At 49.7% G+C, this 19364-nt stretch overlaps 9 non-coding genes and 21 pseudogenes across 9 annotated transcripts; all 30 read left to right on the top strand.

Moving 5' to 3' along the window:
* Positions 1 to 443: 443 nt before the first annotated feature.
* On the top strand, positions 444 to 562 carry LOC142562219 (5S ribosomal RNA; annotated as a pseudogene).
* Positions 563 to 1087: 525 nt separating this feature from the next.
* LOC142560975 (5S ribosomal RNA) lies at positions 1088 to 1206 on the top strand. The gene has a single exon (XR_012823509.1). It is a non-coding gene; the product is annotated as a 5S ribosomal RNA (ribosomal RNA).
* A 524-nt stretch (positions 1207 to 1730) lies between these two features.
* LOC142562571 (5S ribosomal RNA) lies at positions 1731 to 1849 on the top strand. The gene has a single exon (XR_012823922.1). It is a non-coding gene; the product is annotated as a 5S ribosomal RNA (ribosomal RNA).
* Positions 1850 to 2376: 527 nt separating this feature from the next.
* LOC142561942 (5S ribosomal RNA) lies at positions 2377 to 2495 on the top strand (annotated as a pseudogene).
* A 525-nt stretch (positions 2496 to 3020) lies between these two features.
* Positions 3021 to 3139, top strand: LOC142562461 (5S ribosomal RNA; annotated as a pseudogene).
* A 523-nt stretch (positions 3140 to 3662) lies between these two features.
* On the top strand, positions 3663 to 3781 carry LOC142561657 (5S ribosomal RNA; annotated as a pseudogene).
* Positions 3782 to 4305: 524 nt separating this feature from the next.
* On the top strand, positions 4306 to 4423 carry LOC142561926 (5S ribosomal RNA; annotated as a pseudogene).
* Positions 4424 to 4949: 526 nt separating this feature from the next.
* LOC142562569 (5S ribosomal RNA) lies at positions 4950 to 5068 on the top strand. The gene has a single exon (XR_012823920.1). It is a non-coding gene; the product is annotated as a 5S ribosomal RNA (ribosomal RNA).
* Positions 5069 to 5592: 524 nt separating this feature from the next.
* On the top strand, positions 5593 to 5711 carry LOC142561941 (5S ribosomal RNA; annotated as a pseudogene).
* Positions 5712 to 6236: 525 nt separating this feature from the next.
* Positions 6237 to 6355, top strand: LOC142561655 (5S ribosomal RNA; annotated as a pseudogene).
* Positions 6356 to 6880: 525 nt separating this feature from the next.
* Positions 6881 to 6998, top strand: LOC142561968 (5S ribosomal RNA; annotated as a pseudogene).
* Positions 6999 to 7526: 528 nt separating this feature from the next.
* Positions 7527 to 7645, top strand: LOC142562558 (5S ribosomal RNA). Its single transcript, XR_012823919.1, has one exon. It is a non-coding gene; the product is annotated as a 5S ribosomal RNA (ribosomal RNA).
* Positions 7646 to 8169: 524 nt separating this feature from the next.
* Positions 8170 to 8288, top strand: LOC142561940 (5S ribosomal RNA; annotated as a pseudogene).
* A 525-nt stretch (positions 8289 to 8813) lies between these two features.
* LOC142561654 (5S ribosomal RNA) lies at positions 8814 to 8932 on the top strand (annotated as a pseudogene).
* A 525-nt stretch (positions 8933 to 9457) lies between these two features.
* Positions 9458 to 9575, top strand: LOC142561966 (5S ribosomal RNA; annotated as a pseudogene).
* A 527-nt stretch (positions 9576 to 10102) lies between these two features.
* LOC142562547 (5S ribosomal RNA) lies at positions 10103 to 10221 on the top strand. The gene has a single exon (XR_012823918.1). It is a non-coding gene; the product is annotated as a 5S ribosomal RNA (ribosomal RNA).
* A 524-nt stretch (positions 10222 to 10745) lies between these two features.
* On the top strand, positions 10746 to 10864 carry LOC142562306 (5S ribosomal RNA; annotated as a pseudogene).
* A 525-nt stretch (positions 10865 to 11389) lies between these two features.
* Positions 11390 to 11508, top strand: LOC142562974 (5S ribosomal RNA). Its single transcript, XR_012824283.1, has one exon. It is a non-coding gene; the product is annotated as a 5S ribosomal RNA (ribosomal RNA).
* Positions 11509 to 12034: 526 nt separating this feature from the next.
* Positions 12035 to 12153, top strand: LOC142560997 (5S ribosomal RNA). The gene has a single exon (XR_012823529.1). It is a non-coding gene; the product is annotated as a 5S ribosomal RNA (ribosomal RNA).
* A 524-nt stretch (positions 12154 to 12677) lies between these two features.
* LOC142561939 (5S ribosomal RNA) lies at positions 12678 to 12796 on the top strand (annotated as a pseudogene).
* A 525-nt stretch (positions 12797 to 13321) lies between these two features.
* Positions 13322 to 13440, top strand: LOC142562467 (5S ribosomal RNA; annotated as a pseudogene).
* Positions 13441 to 13963: 523 nt separating this feature from the next.
* LOC142561653 (5S ribosomal RNA) lies at positions 13964 to 14082 on the top strand (annotated as a pseudogene).
* Positions 14083 to 14607: 525 nt separating this feature from the next.
* Positions 14608 to 14726, top strand: LOC142562560 (5S ribosomal RNA; annotated as a pseudogene).
* Positions 14727 to 15249: 523 nt separating this feature from the next.
* LOC142561651 (5S ribosomal RNA) lies at positions 15250 to 15368 on the top strand (annotated as a pseudogene).
* Positions 15369 to 15893: 525 nt separating this feature from the next.
* Positions 15894 to 16011, top strand: LOC142561388 (5S ribosomal RNA; annotated as a pseudogene).
* Positions 16012 to 16536: 525 nt separating this feature from the next.
* LOC142561650 (5S ribosomal RNA) lies at positions 16537 to 16655 on the top strand (annotated as a pseudogene).
* A 525-nt stretch (positions 16656 to 17180) lies between these two features.
* On the top strand, positions 17181 to 17298 carry LOC142561387 (5S ribosomal RNA; annotated as a pseudogene).
* A 526-nt stretch (positions 17299 to 17824) lies between these two features.
* Positions 17825 to 17943, top strand: LOC142562533 (5S ribosomal RNA). Its single transcript, XR_012823916.1, has one exon. It is a non-coding gene; the product is annotated as a 5S ribosomal RNA (ribosomal RNA).
* Positions 17944 to 18469: 526 nt separating this feature from the next.
* On the top strand, positions 18470 to 18587 carry LOC142561424 (5S ribosomal RNA; annotated as a pseudogene).
* Positions 18588 to 19112: 525 nt separating this feature from the next.
* On the top strand, positions 19113 to 19231 carry LOC142562522 (5S ribosomal RNA). The gene has a single exon (XR_012823915.1). It is a non-coding gene; the product is annotated as a 5S ribosomal RNA (ribosomal RNA).
* The last annotated feature ends 133 nt before the right edge of the window (positions 19232 to 19364 follow it).

The following is a 19364-nucleotide window of genomic DNA, read 5'->3' as shown; positions in this document are numbered from 1 at the left end:
TACTGTAACTTACGTTCAACTGGAGCCTGCTGGTAGAGCTAACGCCGAAGTGTAACACCAACAATATTCAGGCCACTACACAATATTGTACGCGGAATGATGACGGTGGTAAGCGGTATACGTAATGATGCAAAATTTAGTCGCACAAGCTTCTAACCGCTTACTTATCACACCCGCATACAGCTCAATGACAACGTATCAATAAAGTGGCACCTTGTGGGCTGCAACGCGCGCAAAATGTGGCGCTCGCCCTCTTGTTTTTGTGAGCACTAGCACGCACGCATGCAGCGAACAACCACAAACGGAGTGACCAACGTACACAACGCGTGCGTGTATTGTTCACGGAAAGACTGCCGCGTACGTGCTGTATGCTGTAGCAATACATTCGGCGACTGCACAACATAGCAGCACGATACAGGTGCAGTCGTAAACAGCACATTCTCGCCATCGGCCGTACCATGCTGAATACGCCGGTTCTCGTCCGATCCCCGAAGCAAAGCAGCATTGGGCTCGGTCAGTACTTGGGAGGGAGCCCACCAGGGAACACCGAGTGCTGATGGCACCGTTCTTTTTGCTTTTTTATTGCGTGCTTCTGTGACGTCTTGTTTTTTTTTTCATTTGCACAACGTGTGGGTGGTTGCATTCACTGTAACTTACGTTCAACTGGAGCCTGCTGGTACAGCCAACGCCGAAGTGTAACACCAACAATATTCAGGCAACTACACGATATTATACGCGGAATGATGACGGTGGTAAGCGGTATACGTAATGATGCAAAATTTAGTCGCACAAGCTTCTAACCGCTTACTTATCACACCCGCATACAGCTCAATGACAACGTATCAATAAAGTGGCACCTTGTGGGCTGCAACGCGCGCAAAATGTGGCGCTCGCCCTCTTGTTTTTGTGAGCACTAGCACGCACGCATGCAGCGAACAACCACAAACGGAGTGATCAACGTACATGACGCGTGCGTGTATTGTTCACGGAAAGACTGCCGCGTACGTGCTGTATGCTGTAGCAATACATTCGGCGACTGCACAACATAGCAGCACGATACAGGTGCAGTCGTAAACAGCACATTCTCGCCATCGGCCATACCATGCTGAATACGCCGGTTCTCGTCCGATCCCCGAAGCTAAGCAGCATTGGGCTCGGTCAGTACTTGGGAGGGAGACCACCTGGGAACACCGAGTGTTGATGGCACCATTCTTTTTGCTTTTTTATTGCGTGCTTCTGTGACGTCTTGTTTTTTTTTCATTTGCACAACGTGTGGGTGGTTGCATTTACTGTAACTTACGTTCAACTGGAGCCTGCTGGTAGAGCCAACGCCGAAGTGTAACACGAACAATATTCAGGCCTCTACACGATATTGTACGTGGAATGATGACGGTGGTAAGCAGTATACGTAATGATGCAAAATTTAGTCGCACAAGCTTCTAACCGCTTACTTATCACACCCGCATACAGCTCAATGACAACGCATCAATAAAGTGGCAACTTGTGGGCTGCAACGCACGCGAAATGTGGCGCTCGCCGTCTTCTTTTTGTGAGCACTAGCACGCACGCATGCAGCGAAGAACCACAAACGGAGTGATCAACGTGCACGACGCGTGCGTGTATTGATCACGGAAAGACTGCCGCGTACGTGCTGTATGCTGTAGCAATACATTCGGCGACTGCACAACATAGCTGCACGATACAGGTGCAGTCGTAAACAGCACATTCTCGCCATCGGCCATACCATGCTGAATACGCCGGTTCTCGTCCGATCCCCGAAGCTAAGCAGCATTGGGCTCGGTCAGTACTTGGGAGGGAGACCACCTGGGAACACCGAGTGCTGATGGCACCGTTCTTTTTGCTTTTTTATTGCGTGCTTCTGTGACGTCTTGTTTTTTTTTTTTCATTTGCACAACGTGTGGGTGGTTGCACTTACTGTAACTTACGTTCAACTGGAGCCTGCTGGTAGAGCTAACGCCGAAGTGTAACACCAACAATATTCAGGCCACTACACAATATTGTACGCGGAACGATGACGGTGGTAAGCGGTATACGTAATGATGCAAAATTTAGTCGCGCAAGCTTCTAACCGCTTACTTATCACACCCGCATACAGCTCAATGACAACGTATCAATAAAGTGGCACTTTGTGGGCTGCAACGCGCGCAAAATGTGTCGCTCGCCCTCTTGTTTTTGTGAGCACTAGCACGCACACATGCAGCGAACAACCACAAACGGAGTGATCAATGTACACGACACGTGCGTGTATTGTTCACGGAGAGACTGCCGCGTACGTGCTGTATGCTGTAGCAATACATTCGGCGACTGCACAACATTGCAGCACGATACAGGTGCAGTCGTAAACAGCACATTCTCGCCATCGGCCATACCATGCTGAATACGCGGGTTCTCGTCCGATCCCCGAAGCTAAGCAGCATTAGGCTCGGTCAGTACTTGGGAGGGAGACCACCTGGGAACACCGAGTGCTGATGGCACCGTTCTTTTTGCTTTTTTATTGCGTGCTTCTGTGACGTCTTGTTTTTTTTTTCATTTGCACAACGTGAGGGTGGTTGCATTTACTGTAACTTACGTTCAACTGGAGCCTGCAGGTAGAGCCAACGCCGAAGTGTAACACCAACAATATTCAGGCCACTACACGATATTGTACGCGGAATGATGACGGTGGTAAGCGGTATACGTAATGATGCAAAATTTAGTCGCACAAGCTTCTAACCGCTTACTTATCACACCCGCATACAGCTCAATGACAACGCATCAATAAAGTGGCACCTTTTGGGCTGCAACGCACGCAAAATGTGGCGCTCGCCCTCTTGTTTTTGTGAGCACTAGCACGCACGCATGCAGCGAACAACCACAAACGGAGTGATCAACGTACACGAGGCGTGCGTGTATTGTTCACGGAAAGACTGCCGCGTACCTGGTGTATGCTGTAGCAATACATTCGGCGACTGCACAACATAGCAGCACCATACAGGTGCAGTCGTAAACAGCACATTCTCGCCATCGGCCATACCATACTGAATACGCCGGTTCTCGTCCGATCCCCGAAGCTAACCAGCATTGGGCTCGGTCAGTACTTGGGAGGGAGACCACATGGGAACACCGAGTGCTTAAGGCACCGTTCTTTTTGCGTTTTTATTGCGTGCTTCTGTGACGCCTTGTTTCTTTTCATTTGCACAACGTGTGGATGGTTGCATTTACTGTAACTTACGTTCAACTGGAGCCTGCTGGTAGAGCTAACGCCGAAGTGTAACACCAACAATATTCAGGCCACTACACAATATTGTACGTGGAATGATGACGGTGGTAAGCGGTATACGTAATGATGCAAAATTTAGTCGCACAAGCTTCTAACCGCTTACTTATCACACCCCCATACAGCTCAATGACAACGTATCAATAAAGTGGCACTTTGTGGGCTGCAACGCGCGCAAAATGTGGCGCTCGCCCTCTTGCTTTTGTGAGCACTAGCACGCACGCATGCAGCGAACAACCACAAACGGAGTGATCAATGTACACGACGCGTGCGTGTATTGTTCACGGAGAGACTGCCGCGTACGTGCTGTATGCTGAAGCAATACATTCGGCGACTGCACAACATAGCAGCACGATACAGGTGCAGTCGTAAACAGCACATTCTCGCCATCGGCCGTACCATGCTGAATACGCCGGTTCTCGTCCGATCCCCGAAGCTAAGCAGCATTGGGCTCGGTCAGTACTTGGGAGGGAGACCACGAGGGAACACCCAGTGCTGATGGCACCGTTCTTTTTGCTTTTTTATTGCGTGCTTCTGTGACGTCTTGTTCTTTTTTCATTTGCTCAACGTGTGGGTGGTTGCATTTACTGTAACTTACGTTCAACTGGAGCCTGCTGGTAGAGCCAACGCCGAAGTGTAACACCAACAATATTCAGGCAACTACACGATATTATACGCGGAATGATGACGGTGGTAAGCGGTATACGTAATGATGCAAAATTTAGTCGCACAAGCTTCTAACCGCTTACGTATCACACCCGCATACAGTTCAATGACAACGCATCAATAAAGTGGCATCTTGTGGGCTGCAACGCGCGCAAAATGTGGCGCTCGCCCTCTTGTTTTTGTGAGCACTAGCACGCACGCATCCAGCGAACAACCACAAACGGAGTGATCAACGTACACGACGCGTGCGTGTATTGTTCACGGAAAGACTGCCGCGTACGTGCTCTATGCTGTAGCAATACATTCGGCGACTGCACAACATAGCAGCACCATACAGGTGCAGTCGTAAACAGCACATTCTCGCCATCGGCCATACCATACTGAATACGCCGGTTCTCGTCCGATCCCCGAAGCTAAGCAGCATTGGGCTCGGTCAGTACTTGGAGGGAGACCACCTGGAAACACCGAGTGCTGATGGCACCGCTCTTTTTGCTTTTTTATTGCGTGCTTCTGTGACGTCTTGTTTTTTTTTTCATTTGCACAACGTGTGGGGGTTGTTGCATTTACTGTAACTTACGTTCAACTGGAGCCTGCTGGTAGAGCCAACGCCGTAGTGTAACACCAACAATATTCAGGCCACTACACGATATTGTACGCGGAATGATGACGGTTTTAAGCGGTATACGTAATGATGCAATATTTATTCGCACAAGCTTCTAACCGCTTAGTTATCACACCCGCATACAGCTCAATGACAACGCATCAATAAAGTCGCACCTTGTGGGCTGCAACGCGCGCAAAATGTGGCGCTCCCCTCTTGTTTTTGTGAGCACTAGAACGCACGCATGCAGCGAACAACCACAAACGGAGTGATCAACGTACACGACGCGTGCGTGTATTGTTCACGGAAAGACTGCCGCGTACGTGCTGTATGTTGTAGCAATACATTCGGCGACTGCACAACATAGCAGCACGATACAGGTGCAGTCGTAAACAGCACATTCTCGCCATCGGCCATACCATGCTGAATACGCCGGTTCTCGTCCGATCCCCGAAGCTAAGCAGCATTGGGCTCGGTCAGTACTTGGGAGGGAGACCACCTGGGAACACCGAGTGCTGATGGCACCGTTCTTTTTGCTTTTTTATTGCGTGCTTGTGTGACGTCTCGTTTTTTTTTCATTTGCACAACGTGTGGGTGGTTGCACTTACTGTAACTTACGTTCAACTGGAGCCTGCTGGTAGAGCTAACGCCGAAGTGTAACACCAACAATATTAAGGCCACTACACAATATTGTACGCGGAACGATGACGGTGGTAAGCGGTATACGTAATGATGCAAAATTTAGTCGCGCAAGCTTCTAACCGCTTACTTATCACACCCGCATACAGCTCAATGACAACGTATCAATAAAGTGGCACTTTGTGGGCTGCAACGCGCGCAAAATGTGTCGCTCGCCCTCTTGTTTTTGTGAGCACTAGCACGCACACATGCAGCGAACAACCACAAACGGAGTGATCAATGTACACGACGCGTGCGTGTATTGTTCACGGAGAGACTGCCGCGTACGTGCTGTATGCTGTAGCAGTACATTCGGCGACTGCACAACATAGCAGCACCATACAGGTGCAGTCGTAAACAGCACATTCTCGCCATCGGCCATACCATGCTGAATACGCGGGTTCTCGTCCGATCCCCGAAGCTAAGCAGCATTAGGCTCGGTCAGTACTTGGGAGGGAGACCACCTGGGAACACCGAGTGCTGATGGCAGCGTTCTTTTTGCTTTTTTATTGCGTGCTTCTGTGACGTCTTGTTTTTTTTTTCATTTGCACAACGTGTGGGTGGTTGCATTTACTGTAACTTACGTTCAACTGGAGCCTGCTGGTAGAGCTAACGCCGAAGTTTAACACCAACAATATTCAGGCCACTACACAATATTGTACGCGGAATGATGACGGTGGTAAGCGGTATACGTAATGATGCAAAATTTAGTCGCACAAGCTTCTAACCGCTTTCTTATCACACCCGCATACAGCTCAATGACAACGTATCAATAAAGTGGCACCTTGTGGGCTGCAACGCGCGCAAAATGTGGCGCTCGCCCTCTTGTTTTTGTGAGCACTAGCACGCACGCATGCAGCGAACAACCACAAACGGGGTGATCAATGTACACGACGCGTGCGTGTATTGTTCACGGAGAGACTGCCGCGTACGTGCTGTATGCTGTAGCAATACATTCGGCGACTGCACAACATTGCAGCACGATACAGGTGCAGTCGTAAACAGCACATTCTCGCCATCGGCCGTACCATGCTGAATACGCCGGTTCTCGTCCGATCCCCGAAGCTAAGCAGCATTGGGCTCGGTCAGTACTTGGGAGGGAGACCACGAGGGAACACCCAGTGCTGATGGCACCGTTCTTTTTGCTTTTTTATTGCGTGCTTCTGTGACGTCTTGTTCTTTTTTTCATTAGCACAACGTGTGGGTGGTTGCATTTACTGTAACTTACGTTCAACTGGAGCCTGCTGGTAGAGCCAACGCCGAAGTGTAACACCAACAATATTCAGGCAACTACACGATATTATACGCGGAATGATGACGGTGGTAAGCGGTATACGTAATGATGCAAAATTTAGTCGCACAAGCTTCTAACCGCTTACGTATCACACCCGCATACAGTTCAATGACAACGCATCAATAAAGTGGCATCTTGTGGGCTGCAACGCGCGCAAAATGTGGCGCTCGCCCTCTTGTTTTTGTGAGCACTAGCACGCACGCATCCAGCGAACAACCACAAACGGAGTGATCAACGTACACGACGCGTGCGTGTATTGTTCACGGAAAGACTGCCGCGTACGTGCTCTATGCTGTAGCAATACATTCGGCGACTGCACAACATAGCAGCACCATACAGGTGCAGTCGTAAACAGCACATTCTCGCCATCGGCCATACCATACTGAATACGCAGGTTCTCGTCCGATCCCCGAAGCTAAGCAGCATTGGGCTCGGTCAGTACTTGGAGGGAGACCTCCTGGGAACACCGAGTGCTGATGGCACCGCTCTTTTTGCTTTTTTATTGCGTGCTTCTGTGACGTCTTGTTTTTTTTTTTTCATTTGCACAACGTGTGGGGGTTGTTGCATTTACTGTAACTTACGTTCAACTGGAGCCTGCTGGTAGAGCCAACGCCGTAGTGTAACACCAACAATATTCAGGCCACTACACGATATTGTACGCGGAATGATGACGGTTTTAAGCGGTATACGTAATGATGCAATATTTATTCGCACAAGCTTCTAACCGCTTAGTTATCACACCCGCATACAGCTCAATGACAACGCATCAATAAAGTCGCACCTTGTGGGCTGCAACGCGCGCAAAATGTGGCGCTCCCCTCTTGTTTTTGTGAGCACTAGAACGCACGCATGCAGCGAACAACCACAAACGGAGTGATCAACGTACACGACGCGTGCGTGTATTGTTCACGGAAAGACTGCCGCGTACGTGCTGTATGTTGTAGCAATACATTCGGCGACTGCACAACATAGCAGCACGATACAGGTGCAGTCGTAAACAGCACATTCTCGCCATCGGCCATACCATGCTGAATACGCCGGTTCTCGTCCGATCCCCGAAGCTAAGCAGCATTGGGCTCGGTCAGTACTTGGGAGGGAGACCACCTGGGAACACCGAGTGCTGATGGCACCGTTCTTTTTGCTTTTTTATTGCGTGCTTGTGTGACGTCTCGTTTTTTTTTCATTTGCACAACGTGTGGGTGGTTGCACTTACTGTAACTTACGTTCAACTGGAGCCTGCTGGTAGAGCTAACGCCGAAGTGTAACACCAACAATATTAAGGCCACTACACAATATTGTACGCGGAACGATGACGGTGGTAAGCGGTATACGTAATGATGCAAAATTTAGTCGCGCAAGCTTCTAACCGCTTACTTATCACACCCGCATACAGCTCAATGACAACGTATCAATAAAGTGGCACTTTGTGGGCTGCAACGCGCGCAAAATGTGTCGCTCGCCCTCTTGTTTTTGTGAGCACTAGCACGCACACATGCAGCGAACAACCACAAACGGAGTGATCAATGTACACGACGCGTGCGTGTATTGTTCACGGAGAGACTGCCGCGTACGTGCTGTATGCTGTAGCAGTACATTCGGCGACTGCACAACATAGCAGCACCATACAGGTGCAGTCGTAAACAGCACATTCTCGCCATCGGCCATACCATGCTGAATACGCGGGTTCTCGTCCGATCCCCGAAGCTAAGCAGCATTAGGCTCGGTCAGTACTTGGGAGGGAGACCACCTGGGAACACCGAGTGCTGATGGCAGCGTTCTTTTTGCTTTTTTATTGCGTGCTTCTGTGACGTCTTGTTTTTTTTTTCATTTGCACAACGTGTGGGTGGTTGCATTTACTGTAACTTACGTTCAACTGGAGCCTGCTGGTAGAGCTAACGCCGAAGTTTAACACCAACAATATTCAGGCCACTACACAATATTGTACGCGGAATGATGACGGTGGTAAGCGGTATACGTAATGATGCAAAATTTAGTCGCACAAGCTTCTAACCGCTTTCTTATCACACCCGCATACAGCTCAATGACAACGTATCAATAAAGTGGCACCTTGTGGGCTGCAACGCGCGCAAAATGTGGCGCTCGCCCTCTTGTTTTTGTGAGCACTAGCACGCACGCATGCAGCGAACAACCACAAACGGAGTGATCAATGTACACGACGCGTGCGTGTATTGTTCACGGAGAGACTGCCGCGTACGTGCTGTATGCTGTAGCAATACATTCGGCGACTGCACAACATTGCAGCACGATACAGGTGCAGTCGTAAACAGCACATTCTCGCCATCGGCCGTACCATGCTGAATACGCCGGTTCTCGTCCGATCCCCGAAGCTAAGCAGCATTGGGCTCGGTCAGTACTTGGGAGGGAGACCACGAGGGAACACCCAGTGCTGATGGCACCGTTCTTTTTGCTTTTTTATTGCGTGCTTCTGTGACGTCTTGTTCTTTTTTTCATTAGCACAACGTGTGGGTGGTTGCATTTACTGTAACTTACGTTCAACTGGAGCCTGCTGGTAGAGCCAACGCCGAAGTGTAACACCAACAATATTCAGGCAACTACACGATATTATACGCGGAATGATGACGGTGGTAAGCGGTATACGTAATGATGCAAAATTTAGTCGCACAAGCTTCTAACCGCTTACGTATCACACCCGCATACAGTTCAATGACAACGCATCAATAAAGTGGCATCTTGTGGGCTGCAACGCGCGCAAAATGTGGCGCTCGCCCTCTTGTTTTTGTGAGCACTAGCACGCACGCATCCAGCGAACAACCACAAACGGAGTGATCAACGTACACGACGCGTGCGTGTATTGTTCACGGAAAGACTGCCGCGTACGTGCTCTATGCTGTAGCAATACATTCGGCGACTGCACAACATAGCAGCACCATACAGGTGCAGTCGTAAACAGCACATTCTCGCCATCGGCCATACCATACTGAATACGCAGGTTCTCGTCCGATCCCCGAAGCTAAGCAGCATTGGGCTCGGTCAGTACTTGGAGGGAGACCTCCTGGGAACACCGAGTGCTGATGGCACCGCTCTTTTTGCTTTTTTATTGCGTGCTTCTGTGACGTCTTGTTTTTTTTTTTCATTTGCACAACGTGTGGGGGTTGTTGCATTTACTGTAACTTACGTTCAACTGGAGCCTGCTGGTAGAGCCAACGCCGTAGTGTAACACCAACAATATTCAGGCCACTACACGATATTGTACGCGGAATGATGACGGTTTTAAGCGGTATACGTAATGATGCAATATTTATTCGCACAAGCTTCTAACCGCTTAGTTATCACACCCGCATACAGCTCAATGACAACGCATCAATAAAGTCGCACCTTGTGGGCTGCAACGCGCGCAAAATGTGGCGCTCCCCTCTTGTTTTTGTGAGCACTAGCACGCACGCATGCAGCGAACAACCACAAACGGAGTGATCAACGTACACGACGCGTGCGTGTATTGTTCACGGAAAGACTGCCGCGTACGTGCTGTATGTTGTAGCAATACATTCGGCGACTGCACAACATAGCAGCACGATACAGGTGCAGTCGTAAACAGCACATTCTCGCCATCGGCCATACCATGCTGAATACGCCGGTTCTCGTCCGATCCCCGAAGCTAAGCAGCATTGGGCTCGGTCAGTACTTGGGAGGGAGACCACCTGGGAACACCGAGTGCTGATGGCACCGTTCTTTTTGCTTTTTTATTGCGTGCTTGTGTGACGTCTCGTTTTTTTTTCATTTGCACAACGTGTGGGTGGTTGCACTTACTGTAACTTACGTTCAACTGGAGCCTGCTGGTAGAGCTAACGCCGAAGTGTAACACCAACAATATTAAGGCCACTACACAATATTGTACGCGGAACGATGACGGTGGTAAGCGGTATACGTAATGATGCAAAATTTAGTCGCGCAAGCTTCTAACCGCTTACTTATCACACCCGCATACAGCTCAATGACAACGTATCAATAAAGTGGCACTTTGTGGGCTGCAACGCGCGCAAAATGTGTCGCTCGCCCTCTTGTTTTTGTGAGCACTAGCACGCACACATGCAGCGAACAACCACAAACGGAGTGATCAATGTACACGACGCGTGCGTGTATTGTTCACGGAGAGACTGCCGCGTACGTGCTGTATGCTGTAGCAGTACATTCGGCGACTGCACAACATAGCAGCACCATACAGGTGCAGTCGTAAACAGCACATTCTCGCCATGGGCCATACCATGCTGAATACGCGGGTTCTCGTCCGATCCCCGAAGCTAAGCAGCATTAGGCTCGGTCAGTACTTGGGAGGGAGACCACCTGGGAACACCGAGTGCTGATGGCAGCGTTCTTTTTGCTTTTTTATTGCGTGCTTCTGTGACGTCTTGTTTTTTTTTTCATTTGCACAACGTGTGGGTGGTTGCATTTACTGTAACTTACGTTCAACTGGAGCCTGCTGGTAGAGCTAACGCCGAAGTTTAACACCAACAATATTCAGGCCACTACACAATATTGTACGCGGAATGATGACGGTGGTAAGCGGTATACGTAATGATGCAAAATTTAGTCGCACAAGCTTCTAACCGCTTTCTTATCACACCCGCATACAGCTCAATGACAACGTATCAATAAAGTGGCACCTTGTGGGCTGCAACGCGCGCAAAATGTGGCGCTCGCCCTCTTGTTTTTGTGAGCACTAGCACGCACGCATGCAGCGAACAACCACAAACGGAGTGATCAACGTACATGACGCGTGCGTGTATTGTTCACGGAAAGACTGCCGCGTACGTGATGTATGCTGTAGCAATACATTCGGCGACTGCACAACATAGCAGCACGATACAGGTGCAGTCGTAAACAGCACATTCTCGCCATCGGCCATACCATGCTGAATACGCCGGTTCTCGTCCGATCCCCGAAGCTAAGCAGCATTGGGCTCGGTCAGTACTTGGGAGGGAGACCACCTGGGAACACCGAGTGCTGATGGTACCGTTCTTTTTGCTTTTTTATTGCGTGCTTCTGTGACGTCTTGTTTTTTTTTTTCATTTGCACAACGTGTGGGTGGTTGCATTTACTGTAACTTACGTTCAACTGGAGCCTGCTGGTAGAGCCAACGCCGAAGTGTAACACGAACAATATTCAGGCCTCTACACGATATTGTACGTGGAATGATGACGGTGGTAAGCAGTATACGTAATGATGCAAAATTTAGTCGCACAAGCTTCTAACCGCTTACTTATCACACCCGCATACAGCTCAATGACAACGCATCAATAAAGTGGCAACTTGTGGGCTGCAACGCACGCGAAATGTGGCGCTCGCCGTCTTCTTTTTGTGAGCACTAGCCCGCACGCATGCAGCGAAGAACCACAAACGGAGTGATCAACGTACACGAGGCGTGCGTGTATTGTTCACGGAAAGACTGCCGCGTACGTGGTGTATGTTGTAGCATTACATTCGGCGACTGCACAACATAGCAGCACGATACAGGTGCAGTCGTAAACAGCACATTCTCGCCATCGGCCATACCATGCTGAATACGCCGGTTCTCGTCCGATCCCCGAAGCTAAGCAGCATTGGGCTCGGTCAGTACTTGGGAGGGAGACCACCAGGGAACACCGAGTGCTGATGGCACCGTTCTTTTTGCTTTTTTATTGCGTGCTTCTGTGACGTCTTGTTTTTTTTTCATTTGCACAACGTGTGGGTGGTTGCACTTACTGTAACTTACGTTCAACTGGAGCCTGCTGGTAGAGCTAACGCCGAAGTGTAACACCAACAATATTCAGGCCACTACACAATATTGTACGCGGAACGATGACGGTGGTAAGCGGTATACGTAATGATGCAAAATTTAGTCGCGCAAGCTTGTAACCGCTTACTTATCACACCCGCATACAGCTCAATGACAACGTATCAATAAAGTGGCACTTTGTGGGCTGCAACGCGCGCAAAATGTGTCGCTCGCCCTCTTGTTTTTGTGAGCGCTAGCACGCACACATGCAGCGAACAACCACAAACGGAGTGATCAATGTACACGACGCGTGCGTGTATTGTTCACGGAGAGACTGCCGCGTACGTGCTGTATGCTGTAGCAATACATTCGGCGACTGCACAACATAGCAGCACGATACAGGTGCAGTCGTAAACAGCACATTCTCGCCATCGGCCATACCATGCTGAATACGCGGGTTCTCGTCCGATCCCCGAAGCTAAGCAGCATTAGGCTCGGTCAGTACTTGGGAGGGAGACCACCTGGGAACACCGAGTGCTGATGGCACCGTTCTTTTTGCTTTTTTATTGCGTGCTTCTGTGACGTCTTGTTTTTTTTTTCATTTGCACAACGTGTGGGTGGTTGCATTTACTGTAACTTACGTTCAACTGGAGCCTGCAGGTAGAGCCAACGCCGAAGTGTAACACCAACAATATTCAGGCCACTACACGATATTGTACGCGGAATTATGACGGTGGTAAGCGGTATACGTAATGATGCAAAATTTAGTCGCACAATCTTCTAACCGCTTACTTATCACACCCGCATACAGCTCAATGACAACGCATCAATAAAGTGGCACCTTTTGGGCTGCAACGCACGCAAAATGTGGCGCTCGCCCTCTTGTTTTTGTGAGCACTAGCACGCACGCATGCAGCGAACAACCACAAACGGAGTGATCAACGTACACGAGGCGTGCGTGTATTGTTCACGGAAAGACTGCCGCGTACGTGGTGTATGCTGTAGCATTACATTCGGCGACTGCACAACATAGCAGCACCATACAGGTGCAGTCGTAAGCAGCACATTCTCGCCATCGGCCATACCATACTGAATACGCCGGTTCTCGTCCGATCCCCGAAGCTAACCAGCATTGGGCTCGGTCAGTACTTGGGAGGGAGACCGCATGGGAACACCGAGTGCTTAAGGCACCGTTCTTTTTGCGTTTTTATTGCGTGCTTCTGTGACGCCTTGTTTCTTTTCATTTGCACAACGTGTGGATGGTTGCATTTACTGTAACTTACGTTCAACTGGAGCCTGCTGGTAGAGCTAACGCCGAAGTGTAACACCAACAATATTCAGGCCACTACACAATATTGTACGCGGAATGATGACGGTGGTAAGCGGTATACGTAATGATGCAAAATTTAGTCGCACAAGCTTCTAACCGCTTACTTATCACACCCCCATACAGCTCAATGACAACGTATCAATAAAGTGGCACTTTGTGGGCTGCAACGCGCGCAAAATGTGGCGCTCGCCCTCTTGTTTTTGTGAGCACTAGCACGCACGCATGCAGCGAACAACCACAAACGGAGTGATCAATGTACACGACGCGTGCGTGTATTGTTCACGGAGAGACTGCCGCGTACGTGCTGTATGCTGAAGCAATACATTCGGCGACTGCACAACATAGCAGCACTATACAGGTGCAGTCGTAAACAGCACATTCTCGCCATCGGCCGTACCATGCTGAATACGCCGGTTCTCGTCCGATCCCCGAAGCTAAGCAGCATTGGGCTCGGTCAGTACTTGGGAGGGAGACCACGAGGGAACACCCAGTGCTGATGGCACCATTCTGTTTGCTTTTTTATTGCGTGCTTCTGTGACGTCTTGTTCTTTTTTTCATTTGCACAACGTGTGGGTGGTTGCGTTTACTGTAACTTACGTTCAACTGGAGCCTGCTGGTAGAGCCAACGCCGAAGTGTAACACCAACAATATTCAGGCAACTACACGATATTATACGCGGAATGATGACGGTGGTAAGCGGTATACGTAATGATGCAAAATTTAGTCGGACAAGCTTCTAACCGCTTACGTATCACACCCGCATACAGTTCAATGACAACGCATCAATAAAGTGGCATCTTGTGGGCTGCAACGCGCGCAAAATGTGGCGCTCGCCCTCTTGTTTTTGTGAGCACTAGCACGCACGCATGCAGCGAACAACCACAAACGGAGTGATCAACGTACACGACGCGTGCGTGTATTGTTCACGGAAAGACTGCCGCGTACGTGCTCTATGCTGTAGCAATACATTCGGCGACTGCACAACATAGCAACACCATACAGGTGCAGTCGTAAACAGCACATTCTCGCCATCGGCCATACCATACTGAATACGCCGGTTCTCGTCCGATCCCTGAAGCTAACCAGCATTGGGCTCGGTCGGTACTTGGGAGGGAGACCACATGGGAACACCGAGTGCTTAAGGCACCGTTCTTTTTGCGTTTTTATTGCGTGCTTCTGTGACGCCTTGTTTCTTTTCATTTGCACAACGTGTGGATGGTTGCATTTACTGTAACTTACGTTCAACTGGAGCCTGCTGGTAGAGCTAACGCCGAAGTGTAACACCAACAATATTCAGGCCACTACACAATATTGTACGCGGAATGATGACGGTGGTAAGCGGTATACGTAATGATGCAAAATTTAGTCGCACAAGCTTCTAACCGCTTACTTATCACACCCCCATACAGCTCAATGACAACGTATCAATAAAGTGGCACTTTGTGGGCTGCAACGCGCGCAAAATGTGGCGCTCGCCCTCTTGTTTTTGTGAGCACTAGCACGCACGCATGCAGCGAACAACCACAAACGGAGTGATCAATGTACACGACGCGTGCGTGTATTGTTCACGGAGAGACTGCCGCGTACGTGCTGTATGCTGAAGCAATACATTCGGCGACTGCACAACATAGCAGCACGATACAGGTGCAGTCGTAAACAGCACATTCTCGCCATCGGCCGTACCATGCTGAATACGCCGGTTCTCGTCCGATCCCCGAAGCTAAGCAGCATTGGGCTCGGTCAGTACTTGGGAGGGAGACCACGAGGGAACACCCAGTGCTGATGGCACCGTTCTTTTTGCTTTTTTATTGCGTGCTTCTGTGACGTCTTGTTCTTTTTTTCATTTGCACAACGTGTGGGTGGTTGCATTTACTGTAACTTACGTTCAACTGGAGCCTGCTGGTAGAGCCAACGCCGAAGTGTAACACCAACAATATTCAGGCAACTACACGATATTATACGCGGAATGATGACGGTGGTAAGCGGTATACGTAATGATGCAAAATTTAGTCGCACAAGCTTCTAACCGCTTACGTATCACACCCGCATACAGTTCAATGACAACGCATCAATAAAGTGGCATCTTGTGGGCTGCAACGCGCGCAAAATGTGGCGCTCGCCCTCTTGTTTTTGTGAGCACTAGCACGCACGCTTGCAGCGAACAACCACAAACGGAGTGATCAACGTACACGACGCGTGCGTGTATTGTTCACGGAAAGACTGCCGCGTACGTGCTCTATGCTGTAGCAATACATTCGGCGACTGCACAACATAGCAGCACCATACAGGTGCAGTCGTAAACAGCACATTTTCGCCATCGGCCATACCATACTGAATACGCCGGTTCTCGTCCGATCCCCGAAGCTAAGCAGCATTGGGCTCGGTCAGTACTTGGAGGGAGACCACCTGGGAACACCGAGTGCTGATGGCACCGTTCTTTTTGCTTTTTTATTGCGTGCTTCTGTGACGTCTCGTTTTTTTTTTCATTTGCACAACGTGTGGGTGGTTGCACTTACTGTAACTTACGTTCAACTGGAGCCTGCTGGTAGAGCTAACGCCGAAGTGTAACACCAACAATATTCAGGCCACTACACAATATTGTACGCGGAACGATGACGGTGGTAAGCGGTATACGTAATGATGCAAAATTTAGTCGCACAAGCTTCTAACCGCTTACTTATCACACCCCCATACAGCTCAATGACAACGTATCAATAAAGTGGCACTTTGTGGGCTGCAACGCGCGCAAAATGTGGCGCTCGCCCTCTTGTTTTTGTGAGCACTAGCACGCACGCATGCAGCGAACAACCACAAACGGAGTGATCAATGTACACGACGCGTGCGTGTATTGTTCACGGAGAGACTGCCGCGTACGTGCTGTATGCTGAAGCAATACATTCGGCGACTGCACAACATAGCAGCACGATACAGGTGCAGTCGTAAACAGCACATTCTCGCCATCGGCCGTACCATGCTGAATACGCCGGTTCTCGTCCGATCCCCGAAGCTAAGCAGCATTGGGCTCGGTCAGTACTTGGGAGGGAGACCACGAGGGAACACCCAGTGCTGATGGCACCGTTCTTTTTGCTTTTTTATTGCGTGCTTCTGTGACGTCTTGTTCTTTTTTTCATTTGCACAACGTGTGGGTGGTTGCATTTACTGTAACTTACGTTCAACTGGAGCCTGCTGGTAGAGCCAACGCCGAAGTGTAACACCAACAATATTCAGGCAACTACACGATAGTATACGCGGAATGATGACGGTGGTAAGCGGTATACGTAATGATGCAAAATTTAGTCGCACAAGCTTCTAACCGCTTACGTATCACACCCGCATACAGTTCAATGACAACGCATCAATAAAGTGGCATCTTGTGGGCTGCAACGCGCGCAAAATGTGGCGCTCGCCCTCTTGTTTTTGTGAGCACTAGCACGCACGCTTGCAGCGAACAACCACAAACGGAGTGATCAACGTACACGACGCGTGCGTGTATTGTTCACGGAAAGACTGCCGCGTACGTGCTCTATGCTGTAGCAATACATTCGGCGACTGCACAACATAGCAGCACCATACAGGTGCAGTCGTAAACAGCACATTTTCGCCATCGGCCATACCATACTGAATACGCCGGTTCTCGTCCGATCCCCGAAGCTAAGCAGCATTGGGCTCGGTCAGTACTTGGAGGGAGACCACCTGGGAACACCGAGTGCTGATGGCACCGCTCTTTTTGGTTTTTTATTGCGTGCTTCTGTGACGTCTTGTTTTTTTTTTCATTTGCACAACGTGTGGGGGTTTTTGCATTTACTGTAACTTACGTTCAACTGGAGCCTGCTGGTAGAGCCAACGCCGAAGTGTAACACCAACAATATTCAGGCCACTACACGATATTGTACGCGGAATGATGACGGTGGTAAGCGGTATACGTAATGATGCAATATTTATTCGCACAAGCTTCTAACCGCTTAGTTATCACACCCGCATACAGCTCAATGACAACGCATCAATAAAGTCGCACCTTGTGGGCTGCAACGCGCGCAAAATGTGGCGCTCCCCTCTTGTTTTTGTGAGCACTAGCACGCACGCATGCAGCGAACAACCACAAACGGAGTGATCAACGTACACGACGCGTGCGTGTATTGTTCACGGAAAGACTGCCGCGTACGTGCTGTATGTTGTAGCAATACATTCGGCGACTGCACAACATAGCAGCACGATACAGGTGCAGTCGTAAACAGCACATTCTCGCCATCGGCCATACCATGCTGAATACGCCGGTTCTCGTCCGATCCCCGAAGCTAAGCAGCATTGGGCTCGGTCAGTACTTGGGAGGGAGACCACCTGGGAACACCGAGTGCTGATGGCACCGTTCTTTTTGCTTTTTTATTGCGTGCTTCTGTGACGTCTCGTTTTTTTTTTTCATTTGCACAACGTGTGGGTGGTTGCACTTACTGTAACTTACGTTCAACTGGAGCCTGCTGGTAGAGCTAACGCCGAAGTGTAACACCAACAATATTCAGGCCACTACACAATATTGTACGCGGAACGATGACGGTGGTAAGCGGTATACGTAATGATGCAAAATTTAGTCGCGCAAGCTTCTAACCGCTTACTTATCACACCCGCATACAGCTCAATGACAACGTATCAATAAAGTGGCACTTTGTGGGCTGCAACGCGCGCAAAATGTGTCGCTCGCCCTCTTGTTTTTGTGAGCACTAGCACGCACACATGCAGCGAACAACCACAAACGGAGTGATCAATGTACACGACGCGTGCGTGTATTGTTCACGGAGAGACTGCCGCGTACGTGCTGTATGCTGTAGCAATACATTCGGCGACTGCACAACATAGCAGCACCATACAGGTGCAGTCGTAAACAGCACATTCTCGCCATCGGCCATACCATGCTGAATACGCGGGTTCTCGTCCGATCCCCGAAGCTAAGCAGCATTGGGCTCGGTCAGTACTTGGAGGGAGACCACCTGGGAACACCGAGTGCTGATGGCACCGCTCTTTTTGCTTTTTTATTGCGTGCTTCTGTGACGTCTTGTTTTTTTTTCATTTGCACAACGTGTGGGGGTTGTTGCATTTACTGTAACTTACGTTCAACTGGAGCCTGCTGGTAGAGCCAACGCCGAAGTGTAACACCCACAATATTCAGGCCACTACACGATATTGTACGCGGAATGATGACGGTGGTAAGCGGTATACGTAATGATGCAATATTTATTCGCACAAGCTTCTAACCGCTTAGTTATCACACCCGCATACAGCTCAATGACAACGCATCAATAAAGTCGCACCTTGTGGGCTGCAACGCGCGCAAAATGTGGCGCTCCCCTCTTGTTTTTGTGAGCACTAGCACGCACGCATGCAGCGAACAACCACAAACGGAGTGATCAACGTACACGACGCGTGCGTGTATTGTTCACGGAAAGACTGCCGCGTACGTGCTGTATGTTGTAGCAATACATTCGGCGACTGCACAACATAGCAGCACGATACAGGTGCAGTCGTAAACAGCACATTCTCGCCATCGGCCATACCATGCTGAATACGCCGGTTCTCGTCCGATCCCCGAAGCTAAGCAGCATTGGGCTCGGTCAGTACTTGGGAGGGAGACCACCTGGGAACACCGAGTGCTGATGGCACCGTTCTTTTTGCTTTTTTATTGCGTGCTTCTGTGACGTCTCGTTTTTTTTTTCATTTGCACAACGTGTGGGTGGTTGCACTTACTGTAACTTACGTTCAACTGGAGCCTGCTGGTAGAGCTAACGCCGAAGT

Source organism: Dermacentor variabilis, chromosome 10 (assembly GCF_050947875.1).
Source record: "Dermacentor variabilis isolate Ectoservices chromosome 10, ASM5094787v1, whole genome shotgun sequence".
Taxonomy (NCBI): Eukaryota; Metazoa; Arthropoda; class Arachnida; order Ixodida; family Ixodidae; genus Dermacentor; species Dermacentor variabilis.
Note: the sequence above shows the minus strand (reverse complement) of the source record. Positions and strands in the feature narration are given on the sequence as shown.